Source organism: Brachyistius frenatus, unplaced genomic scaffold (assembly GCF_029030835.1).
Source record: "Brachyistius frenatus isolate BFR_SWC_R1_liver_20210118 unplaced genomic scaffold, ASM2903083v1 Contig_473, whole genome shotgun sequence".
Taxonomy (NCBI): Eukaryota; Metazoa; Chordata; class Actinopteri; family Embiotocidae; genus Brachyistius; species Brachyistius frenatus.
Window position 1 is genome coordinate 47,031 of NW_027211072.1, and position 11,362 is coordinate 58,392.

At 44.2% G+C, this 11,362-nt stretch overlaps 1 long non-coding RNA gene across 1 annotated transcript; it reads left to right on the forward strand.

Annotated features, from left to right (window-relative positions):
• Positions 1–233: 233 nt before the first annotated feature.
• LOC138614249 (uncharacterized) lies at positions 234–1,719 on the forward strand. The gene is made up of 2 exons (XR_011310243.1): positions 234–728; positions 1,224–1,719. It is a non-coding gene; the product is annotated as an uncharacterized lncRNA (long non-coding RNA).
• Positions 1,720–11,362: the final 9,643 nt, after the last annotated feature.

An 11,362-nucleotide genomic window follows, 5' to 3' on the forward strand; every position in this document is an offset into this window, starting at 1 on the left:
CTGGGGCGTGAATTCGTGGCCAGGCCGGTGCTATAACGTCTGAACTCCCCTCGGTGGACGATGATTGACGGGATCCTGAATCACCCAGGGAGACAGAAACAACGCTAAAAGTAAGGAAAGAGTACGGCTCTATAACCGTGAATGCGCAATTAGGTAACTCCGCCGTAAGGGAGGTAAATTAGGTAACTCCGCCGTAAGGGAGGTAAATTAGGTTGTGTGTGTGTGTGTGTGTGTGTGTGTGTGTGTGTGTGTGTGTGTGTGTGTGTGTGTGTGTGTGAATGCCACTAGTGGAAACAACAGCACAGGAGGAAACCTAACGGTGTAAACGTAATCCTGTGGTCTGTTAAAGTACACATAGTAGTGGATTAAGGAAAATAGGTCCTGAAAAAGACACGTAGTCTGTAAAGGACACAAAGAATATTGACATAATGGGGAGTGAAAACAGTAAGCCTGCCTTAGAGGGAGACGCCAAGTTTATGGAACGGGCATATCCAGGCAGCACCAGATTCCTAGATAACTGGAAGAAAAAGTTTGATTTTGATGGAAGATTAATGGAAGGGCAATGTAAGAAAGTAGTAGAAGGATTGATATTGAGTGTGTCAGGAAAGACAGGGAAAAACAAGCAACGAAAGGAAGAACAGTTAAGTGTAGCTAGAAAATGGTTAGAGCAAGTAAAAAAAAGGAAAGAAGCAGGGAGAGATAAGCGTGCTACGCTGCAAGCCACGGCAGTCGTAAAACAGGATGAAGAGACAGGACCCCCGTCTGATATACATAGACAGCGGAGGGAAGAAGCAGAGAGAGCAGTTAGAGCGTTGGAAAGATTAGACGCAGAAGAGGAGCGCCAGAGACAACAGGAATTAGAAGAGGAACAAAAAGTGATAAACGAAATAGGCCCGACTGCAGCTAGACTAACTAGTCCCATGAAAACTAGAAGTCAGACAGCTGGAGCAGCTGGCGTGTATCCAGCGTTGACAGCCTATAAAGAAAAATACGGCATAACACAAAAAAACAACGAATGTGAAGGCTGTGGCACAGGACCCGACCCCCCACCAAAATATAACACTGAAACATACTCCCTAATGGCGGTGGCTAACCCTCATTTCGGCATAAACGGTGACCAAGAACGAACTATTGACGTATACAGACCATGGACGGAGAGTGAATGCGCTGAGGCATGTAAAAGCTTAGGAGACTATGTCACTGATGTGGAGGGATGGATAGAGAGACATAAACAGTTAAGAGACTCCTACCGCCTAAATGGCATAGAAGTAGAACAAACGTTTAAAAGATGTCTCACATATAATTGGAATAGAGTAAGAAGAGTGTACACAGGGAAAGCAGCGGATGGTAACGTCCTAGGCTACGGTACAGCAGAACTAAATGCCCAGATACAACCCGTGTATGACAGCATGACCGAAGTATTCCGACGGAGACCAGACTACGCTAAAATAGCACAATGTAGACAAAAAGAAGGAGAGGACGTACATGAATACAGGACAAGACTGGAGGGAGTGTTCAGACAGAACAGCGGACTACACGACGACGGTAATCCAGATGGCCCATATCAACAACAACTAAAACAGGCTCTGATGTCAGGCCTCCACCAGAGCATAGCTGACTTTATCAAAAAACACAATGTCAACCACCCGACAGACGGACTCGTCCCGTGTATGAACTGGGCTCAACACGCCCAAAGTATTATAAAAAAGAAAAAGAAAAGGACAGCAGAAACAGCAGCCACATACTTATTAGACTATGAGGAACCATCACAAGTATTTTTCCTCGGCCCGCCCAGAGGCAGGGGGCGTGGAGGAAGGGGGAGAGGCAGAGGCAGAGGAGGATGGGCTCCACTGCGCTACCCCGGAGGCAGGGATGACAGCTGTTGGAGGTGTGGCAAAAAAGGACACTATGCACGAGACTGCATAGCAGAAGACAACTCTGACCAACATGACAAAGAATACAAACAGCCACCCTCACATAACCCATTTCGCAATAAATGACTAGAGGAGGAAAAGGGAGGAAAGGATCAAAGTAGTGTGGATGAGACACCCATACTAGATCTTACAGAAGTATTATTAAATTTCTCGGGAGATCATGAAAAACCCACAAGAGAATTGGAAGTAAACGGAAAACTCATCACATTTTTATGTGATTCAGGTGCGGACAAAACAGTTTTAAAACAACACGTACCTGGTTTAACACCATCAAATGGACGTATTTTTGTGAAATCCGCAAATGGACAGCTTAACTGTCATCGCACGTCCAAACCGGTATGGATACGAGATTCACAATCAGGAGAGGAAACCCGAAGTTCAATGGTAATCTGTCCTGAGTGTCCAGTCAACCTGTTAGGGAGAGACTTACTCTTAGCTATGAAAATATCTATAGTTCCTACCTCTAAAGGAATGGTCGCAGTGGGAAAAGGGGAGGCTGTCGACACACTAGTGGTGCAGAATCATAGCGAACCTTGTTACTACTGGTCCCTCGACATGCCTCAACCAGACCCCACTCACACTGGAGAACAACTCCTAAAGTTTGCAAGGAAAAAACAAACAGGCCAGTATCAAGAACAACGTGCGGACCAGATGCATGTGACCCTGAGGTTTAAACATAGCCCAGGACCAGATTTACTCTACAATGAAAAGGTTCAGAAACTAGGACCTCAGAGAATCACGTTAAAAACAATGTACACTGATGGAAAAGGAAAAACAGGATGTAGTGTTGTGCTATCCAAACCAGCCCAAGAGCTGTATTACAATTTTGGCATTGTACCACATGTGTCAATCACCAAACCAAGTAAAGCTGCATGGAAAGAAATAGGTCCCTTCGTAACCAAAGGAGACAAACTCCAAACCTGGAAAAAAGATGAGTCTGGGTGGGAAGTAAACGAGACTGGAACCATGTACCGGAAAATCCTGAACTGGTTTCTACCGGTATCACCTCATGTGCACCTGTCTGCATACGAGGATGATATAGTTGAATGATATATAACTGATCTAAAGAACTATCCTGAATTGACGCAAGTCCCATCGTCATTCTGGTCAAAAGGGAAAACAGATGTAGGATTAATGACTACAGTAAAACCGGTAAAAATTAAAGCCAAAACAAATTATAGGCCAAGAGTGCGTCAATACCCATTACAACCGGATGCCGAAAAAGGCATCAAACCAGTAATAAAAGACATGATAAGAGCAGGAATCTTAATAGAAGCCCCCGAAGCTACATGTAATACACCTATTTTTCCAGTTAAAAAGGCAGATTCAGACAACTGGAGGATGATTCAAGATTTAAGAGCGGTTAATGAAGCTGTTGAGAGTATGGCCCCATGTGTACCTGACCCACACACATTATTGAATCAGTTGAAAGCAGATAAAAAGGTGTTTATGGTAGTAGATCTAAGCAATGCATTTTTCTCCATCCCAGTGGACAAAGATTCACAGGGGTGGTTCGGGTTTACAATAGAGGGAAGAAAATATACGTACACCAGGCTCCCACAAGGGTACTGTGATAGCCCCACTATATTTTCAATGGCAATACAGAACTGCTTGGCACCTGAACATTCACAGGTGATAGTGTATGTCGATGACATATTGATTGCAGCAGACACCAAGGAACACTGCATACACACGTCCATAGCATTGCTGAAACACCTCGCTCAAACAGGAAATAAGGCATCACTGTCTAAACTACAGTGGGTGCAAGAGGAAGTGACCTTTTTAGGTCATGTGGTCAGTGGTGACGGAAGACGCATACAAGAAGAAAGGAAGCAAGCTATAACGCAGACACCAAAACCACAAACTAAACGACAAATGATGCAATTCCTTGGGTTATGTAACTACTATAGATTATGGATCCCAAACTATGCAGAGCAGACTCAACCCCTGCTAGATCTCATCTATGCAAGTCCAATGAACCTCTCTGAAAAGATTAAATGGTCACTGGAAGGAGAAACAGCATTAGTAGCCCTTAAACAAGCATTAACCAGTGCCACGGTTTTGGGACTACCGGACTATAATAAATCTTTCACACAAACAGTGGACTGCAAAGGTCCGTTTATGACATCGGTACTGACACAAGAATATGGAGGAAAAATGAAGCCAGTAGCTTTCTACTCTAAAAGATTGGACCCAGTGGCGTGTGCACTACCCCCGTGTGTAAGAGACACGCAGCAGCACAAGCCGTACAGTGCTCAGCGGAAGTGGTGTTGTTTCACCAATTAACACTGCTAGTTACACACGAGGTGGATGTTTTGATGACACAAACTAAAATGACATTCTTATCACCAGCAAGACATCTCGCTATAATATCGGTACTGCTATCACAGCCACACATAACTCTGAAGCGATGCACCACATTAAATCCATCCACACTCATGCCCACGCCAGAAGACGGTACACCACACAACTGTAAAGCCTTGACAGAACAAATGTGCAAACCCAGACCAGACTTAACCGACATACCCCCAATAGAAGGTATGACACTGTATGTTGATGGTTCAAGCTCAAAGTCACCAGATGGAAAAACACAAACAGGATTCGCTGTGGTCACAGACAAAGAAATTGTACAGGCGAAAAAATTAGCCTCGAACCTCTCAGCCCAGATGGCTGAAGTTATAGCCTTAACAGAAGCATGCAAAATAGCACAAGATCAGAGCGTCACTATATATACTGATAGTCAATATGCATTCTTCACGCTACATTTATTCGCAGCCCAATGGTCACGGAGAGGAATGACCACATCCACAGGAAAACCTGTCGAGCACGCGGACTTATTAAAAGAACTCCTTAAAGCAGTCCTGTTACCAAAGAAAATCGCAGTATGCAAATGTGCAGCGCATACAAAGAAAACGGACAGAATGAGCAAAGGCAATGCATTTGCCGATAAAACAGCCAAAGAAGCAGCAACAGGACAATATGGTATATACACCATAGTCCATCAGAAACCAAACGAGGAAATCGAACCAATATCTAATGAAATTTTAATAGATATGCAAGCAAATTCACCAACATCAGAAAAGCAGCTATGGTTAAAAAATGGAGCACAAATACAAAACGGCATATATCACATAAACAACAAACCTGTACTACCACGAAACCTGTACAAAACAGCGGCCATTTTGAGTCATGGGCCTTGCCATGTCTCAACAGGAGGGATGGTTGAAGGGATACATCAACATTTCTATACAATAGGATTCAATTCATACTCAAAAAATTTTTGTAGATCATGCTTAATCTGCTGTAAACATAACTCCCAAGGAAACGTCAGACCAAAGCGCGGTGTATTCCCGAGAGCTGAACACCCATTTGAAATAATACACATGGATTTTATTGAATTAAATAAAAAAAATAACTTCCAATATTGTTTGGTTCTGATATGCCCATTCTCCAAATGGGTGGAGATTATCCCAAGCAGAAAGGCAGATGCTATAACAGTAGCTAAAGCTATATGCAAAAACATCATCCCACAGCATGGCATTCCCAGAATAATATACAGTGATAATGGCTCACACTTTGTAAATGATGTGATAACATACCTAGCGCAACACTTAGGAATAACATTAAAAAATCACTGCTCGTACCATCCACAAAGTGCAGGGTTAGTGGAAAGAGCAAACGGTACGGTGAAATTAAGGCTACGAAAAACTATGGAGCAAACAGGAAGGACCTGGCCGGAGTGTATAGATCTGGTAAAAATGTACATGAGAATAACCCCAACTGAAAATGGACTAACTCCATTTGAAATAGTAAATGGTAGACCGTTCAAATTACCATTATTTTATGACGATGAAGAAAAAGAACAAGAAGAAAACACATTAACTGATTGGATGTGTAAAATGATGAAAGGAAAAGAAATAATGAGTGCAAATAATCTGCCAGACCACGTTGTGTCCCCACAGGAAAATCCAGTCAAAGCCGGTGATTGGGTGCTGATAAAGGTCATCAAAAGGAAGTGTTGGTCCAACCCCCGCTGGACTGGACCATACCAAGTCCTCCTGACCACACCAACGGCCATAAAGATCGCGGAGAGAGGCACCTGGATACATTTGAGCCACTGCAAGAGAGTGACCCCCTTGTCTGCTGCCAACAGCGGGTAACGGTGGAAGTCTGGTTACAAAGGGTGGGTGTAGCTCTAGGCTCCCTGGTCTCAACCCAGTGAAGAAAACAACTGATCCGCGCCCATAGTATCCTGTCAACAATGGCATGCAGGTGGGTCCTCCCCCTTGTGGTAACAACTTTTACAGGACTCTGCCTCCTGTTACTCCGCCAAGATGACGAAGGCACGATAAGAAGGAAAAGATGGACTGATCAGCAACCAGACAAATGGACATGGATGGACGAAAACCCAAAACACTCGTGGGATACCAACATGTGGTACAGCTATGTAAAGGTCCTCGTCAGGTCGTATAATAAAAGTGATTGTTTCGTATGTTCCCACATGCCACACTCATTTACACAAGTGACCTTACATGCACAACCAATGAACTGGACAGAAGCTAAATGTTTTTCCAGTTTCGCTGGGGTGGGGTACCAACATGAAGACATAATCATCAATATCACCTTGGTAAAGGAGGAAGGTGAGTCCGGATGGCTTAAGTTCACTGGACTTAAGAATGGAACATGTGACACCATGTTCTGGGTGAATTTTAACCGTACTAGTACAGGCCCTGTTGTTCCTCAGAAGGTATTCCTGAAAGATAACCCGAAATTTCCCCTGTGTTTTGAGCAAACAAAGGGCACCGTCTTCTTAGGAAATTCCAGCAAACAATGTCAACATACGTATGATGGCGACGGGCAAGGGGCACCTGTGCACCAGAGAAGGCCATCCAATGGTACTTATTTAGTACAAGGAGGCTGGTGGCTGTGTGGCACTAATGCATATATTACCTTACCTGTTAATTGGATTGGAGTATGTACTCCGATATTTGTAACAGATCACACGTTCATTATGGAAAAAGAACAAATCTCAGTAAACAATGTTCAGTGGATGATTAAACGATCAACTGACCAGTGGATGACTGAGAATGGAATTAAGCCTCATGACGGTATATGGGGAACTGACGTACCAAAAGAACATAAACTCTGGACTGACGCATCAAAAGTAATCCTAGCTTTCTTCCCACAGTTAGGGGTAGGTAAAGTGATGCTACGCTTGGAGACTGTTGACTATAGATTCCAAGTGTGGGCAAATGCGTCTATAAAAGTAAATGAAGGCCAAAATAGAGAAATCATGGCACTTCGCCTCATGGTGCTCCAGAACAGGATGGTATTGGACCTCCTGACTGCATCTGAGGGAGGTGTCTGTGTGAAAATAGGAACTACATGTTGTACTTACATCCCTGACGAGGTTAACACCAATATATCCACTGGCATGAATGTCCTGAAACAAATGCAATCTGTTATGACCAAAGACCACTCTGGCATAGGCAGCTGGGATATGTACTCCTGGTTGACTACAGGCCCATGGTGGCATATGTTACTGAAGATATTCATGCCTGTACTCGCGGTGTTGATAATATTCTGTGTACTCATAAGTTGTGTTATTCCTTGCCTATGGATGATGATGCAGAAGATGGTGGCAAACACATTATTTAATTATATGCTCCTACAGCAATATGAACTGGACCCCCCTGAAAATGAGTGAAATGATTCCAAGGTCTAAAATGATGCATACATTGAAAATGTGAAAACAAGTGATGTTATGTTGATGTCACAATGATCTAAGGAATTTACAAAATGACAAACAGGAGGGAATGTTAGGAAAAATAGTAACTCATTGTCAGTGTGTAAATTAAGTTACTATTATGTGTGTAAAGTTTCCGTTAGTCTATGCATTAAACTGTAGTTGAAATGTCTCATACTGCATGCACATTCCACGAGTTCCTCTCTTGCAGTATATGGCCCCTCGGGGGAAGGAGGAACTGGCTTATCTAGTTTAGCACACATAGGTTAAAAGCAAATGGAGGTTAAAAGCAAACATACCCATATAGGAGACAAAGAGACCACATGCTGTTTTATAACCCCATGTATACAATAAAAGGAGCAAAGAGGGAAGTCTGTGTTGGAGTTGGCTGATGCCAGGTGAAGAGCTTACAACTCTAAGACCCTGCACGGACTTCCCTTGCTGCAAGTAAAACTCAGATTTGGGTCCAAGCCTTGTTTTGTCTGACTGTGGGTTTGATTCTTATCCTATCAGCGCTATGTTACGGTTCCTGAACCTAACAACTTGAGGCTGTAATTGCTGCCAAAGGTGCTTCAACAAAATATTCAGCAAAGACTGAATACTTATGTACGTGTTACATTTTCATTTTTTCATTTTTTAATAGATTTGCAAACATTTTAAATAAACTTTTTTCACGTTATCATTATGGGGTATTGTGTGTAGAATTTTGAGGAAAAAAATTAATTTAATCCAATTTGGAATAAAGCTGTAACATAACAAAATGTGGAAAAAGTGAAGCGCTGTGAATACTTTCTGGATGTCTATGGAAGAAACAAGGACCGCAATGTCCACCATAGTCTGTGATTGGAGTTAAACACCTGGGCATGTGGTCGGTGTGAACAGTAACAGGCAGTGAGCTGAAGCCTACAGACACCTCCAAATATTGCAGTGCAGCCAGTAACACTCGAGCCTCAATCTCCATGGTACTAATGTACCTGGGCTGCACTGAACTTCTTTAAGAAGTAACCAACCGTGTGGTCCACAGCTTGTGTGTCCTCCTGCAGCATCGCCGCAGGACAGGGTATCCACCTCCTAGCTTAAAGGGTAAGGACAGCTCGCTGCAGAGGACAGCTTTACAGGCCCCAGAAACATTTTGACAGGCGGGTGGCCTGACAAATGTTTCCTTCACACTGGTCAAGCTAGTGAGGAGAGTAACCATGTCAGCAAAGTTCTTACAAAAGCTGCAATAGTAGTCAGCCATTCCAAGGACACCGCAGAGCTCACACCTGGTCTGAGGGAAGCGATAGTCTAAGATGGGTTGGACTTTCGCATCAACAGGACGCTCTAGACCCGGGCCAGCCTGCTTACCAATAAGGAACCGTCTTACCAAACTCACACTTGGCTGAGTTCAGGGTAAGGTTGGCCCCTCTTAATCTTTCAACAATTACTACTAAGGTTTTGAAGTGTTCAGACCACGTGTTTGATCACACCACATCATCAAGTTACACCTCACAATTTATCACTACGTTCAAGACAATGCATGAGACAGAGCCACAAACTAATAATTAGAAAGTGCTGAACATCCTGTCTGCATTTAAAAACCTATATGAGGATGCAGGCAACAAATCGGGTTAAAACAATACACAAAGTATCTCAGGATGCAGATCAGAGACACAATCAGGTGGAGGCTCCACTATCACCGAGACGCTTAATCAGAAATGGAATAACTCCGATAGGGGCCTCTGTCACACATCTGTGGCAAGTAATGACAACATTTAAAGTGAACCTGCACAGCATGGTTGAGGGAGTTAATGCCATGAAGAGACAAACCCTTGGTGCACCACCCCTCTCATTGCCACCACAGGGCAGACACCTATATTCTCCCTTCACCCTCCTCTTCATCCCTATGTTCAGTACAAGAGGGTAAAACTTGGCTGTGGCTGCAATCCACAATGCAACCTGCTTACTGCCTAGAACCTTTCACAACACCTGCAGAATCTTCTATTCAAGGAGATCTAAGAGGAAAAAGTTCTCAGTGCCAACTACCTTTAAAGTGGTCCAGTGGCTCCTTGGCATGTCCGGCTGGTACCATTGGTTTGTCCCAAACCTTTTCCCACCTGGAAGAATTCAAATGGACATGTTTCCGTCTGCTTTTGAAACATTTCTGGTCTCTTCACTCATTTTAGGCTTTCCAAACTTTGATAAACTGATGTCAGTGATGTGGGCCTTAGAGCCATTCTTACCCAGACAACCAGGCTTGGAACTGAAGAAGTGATGGCATATGGCAGCGGGAGCATGAACCAAGCAGAGCAGGAGTGTTTGCCTTTGCTGTGGGCTTTGGAAAGGTGGATGTATTTCCTGGGTAGAAGACTCTTTGCTGTAGTTACTGGCCACTCATTGCTACTGTTATGAGGTGGTGTTGGAAACGGACCCAAACGCACACACAGAGCAGATAGATTCCAGCCAGGAACTTTATTTCTCCAAAATCAGGAAAATTAATGTACACAACAAACAGTCCGAGTTCACAGGTGGCTAGGAGCCTAATGTCTCTCGACTGAATTCTCACTGGGGGGCTGGCTGGTGCAGCCACGCCAGCTGGAGGCACGTCCCCGCGCTTGGCTCTGATCCAAACAGGATCAGGTGGGGCTGTAGACACGGCCGGCAGGCAGGCAGGCAGCTCCAGAAGTCCTACGTAGAGCAGGAACAAGTCCACTGTGTGGTTTCCTGAGGTCCGACAGAGGGGGGCAGCAGGGCTGGAACAGCTGTGTGGAATTCCCGAGGTCCGACAGTGGATGGCTGCTTCACACAGGTGATACCTGAGGATCGACACTGGATGGCAGGTATGTAGGAGACAGACAGGTAGTCAGAACCGGAACTTTCACTGAACAAGTAAACAAACTTACGGTGACTTCGAACCAGGTAGGTAAACGGACAGACTGACACTGATGGAGAGAACGGTCGGGGTAGATATTCCAGCAGGTGGTGATCACTGAAACGAGGATCAGCCGCACCTACAAGTAGGGGCTTGGCATTGGGAGGTGATCAGAGGCAGGTACTGTAAAGACACAAGGCACAACAATAACAAACAGGGTAACGACAAAACACATGAGAGGAGATCAGGGAAAAACAAAGGTAAAACACATAGGGTCAGAGGGTCCTCCAACTACAGGAATTTAATTTTACTGTCGAAAACGGAAAAGAAAAATACAACTCTTTTGAAGATGCTTTATCCAGAGGCCCTGACTATCTACTCACTGCGTAATATCACGTACACCCCACCTGCCTGTACTGCCCTGTTAGCACCTATCAAATCCTCATACCTGAGAGTCTACAAATACAACAAGTTAAACTGTTCCACGAGGACCTCTTGGCTGGTCACCTTACCAGGTACAAGACATACAAGAGATTACAAGTTTTGGAATATTGGCCTCAAATAAGCCTCGAAGTTAAGATATTTTCAGAACTGTTAAGTGTGTCAGCGCTTTAAACCTGAAAGTTTTCTGCCTTGTGCAGAAATTGCAGCAGACCATCATCAACCAAACCTGGGAGATGCTGGGACTGGAAGTGATGGAGCCCCTCCCAAGAAGCTCCAAGGGATTAGTGGATTAGTACACCCGCTGGGTGGCACTATATCCGCTACGGACAACAACATCAGAAATTATATCTGATCACTCACTCAGGAAATCCTAACCAGATGGGGAGT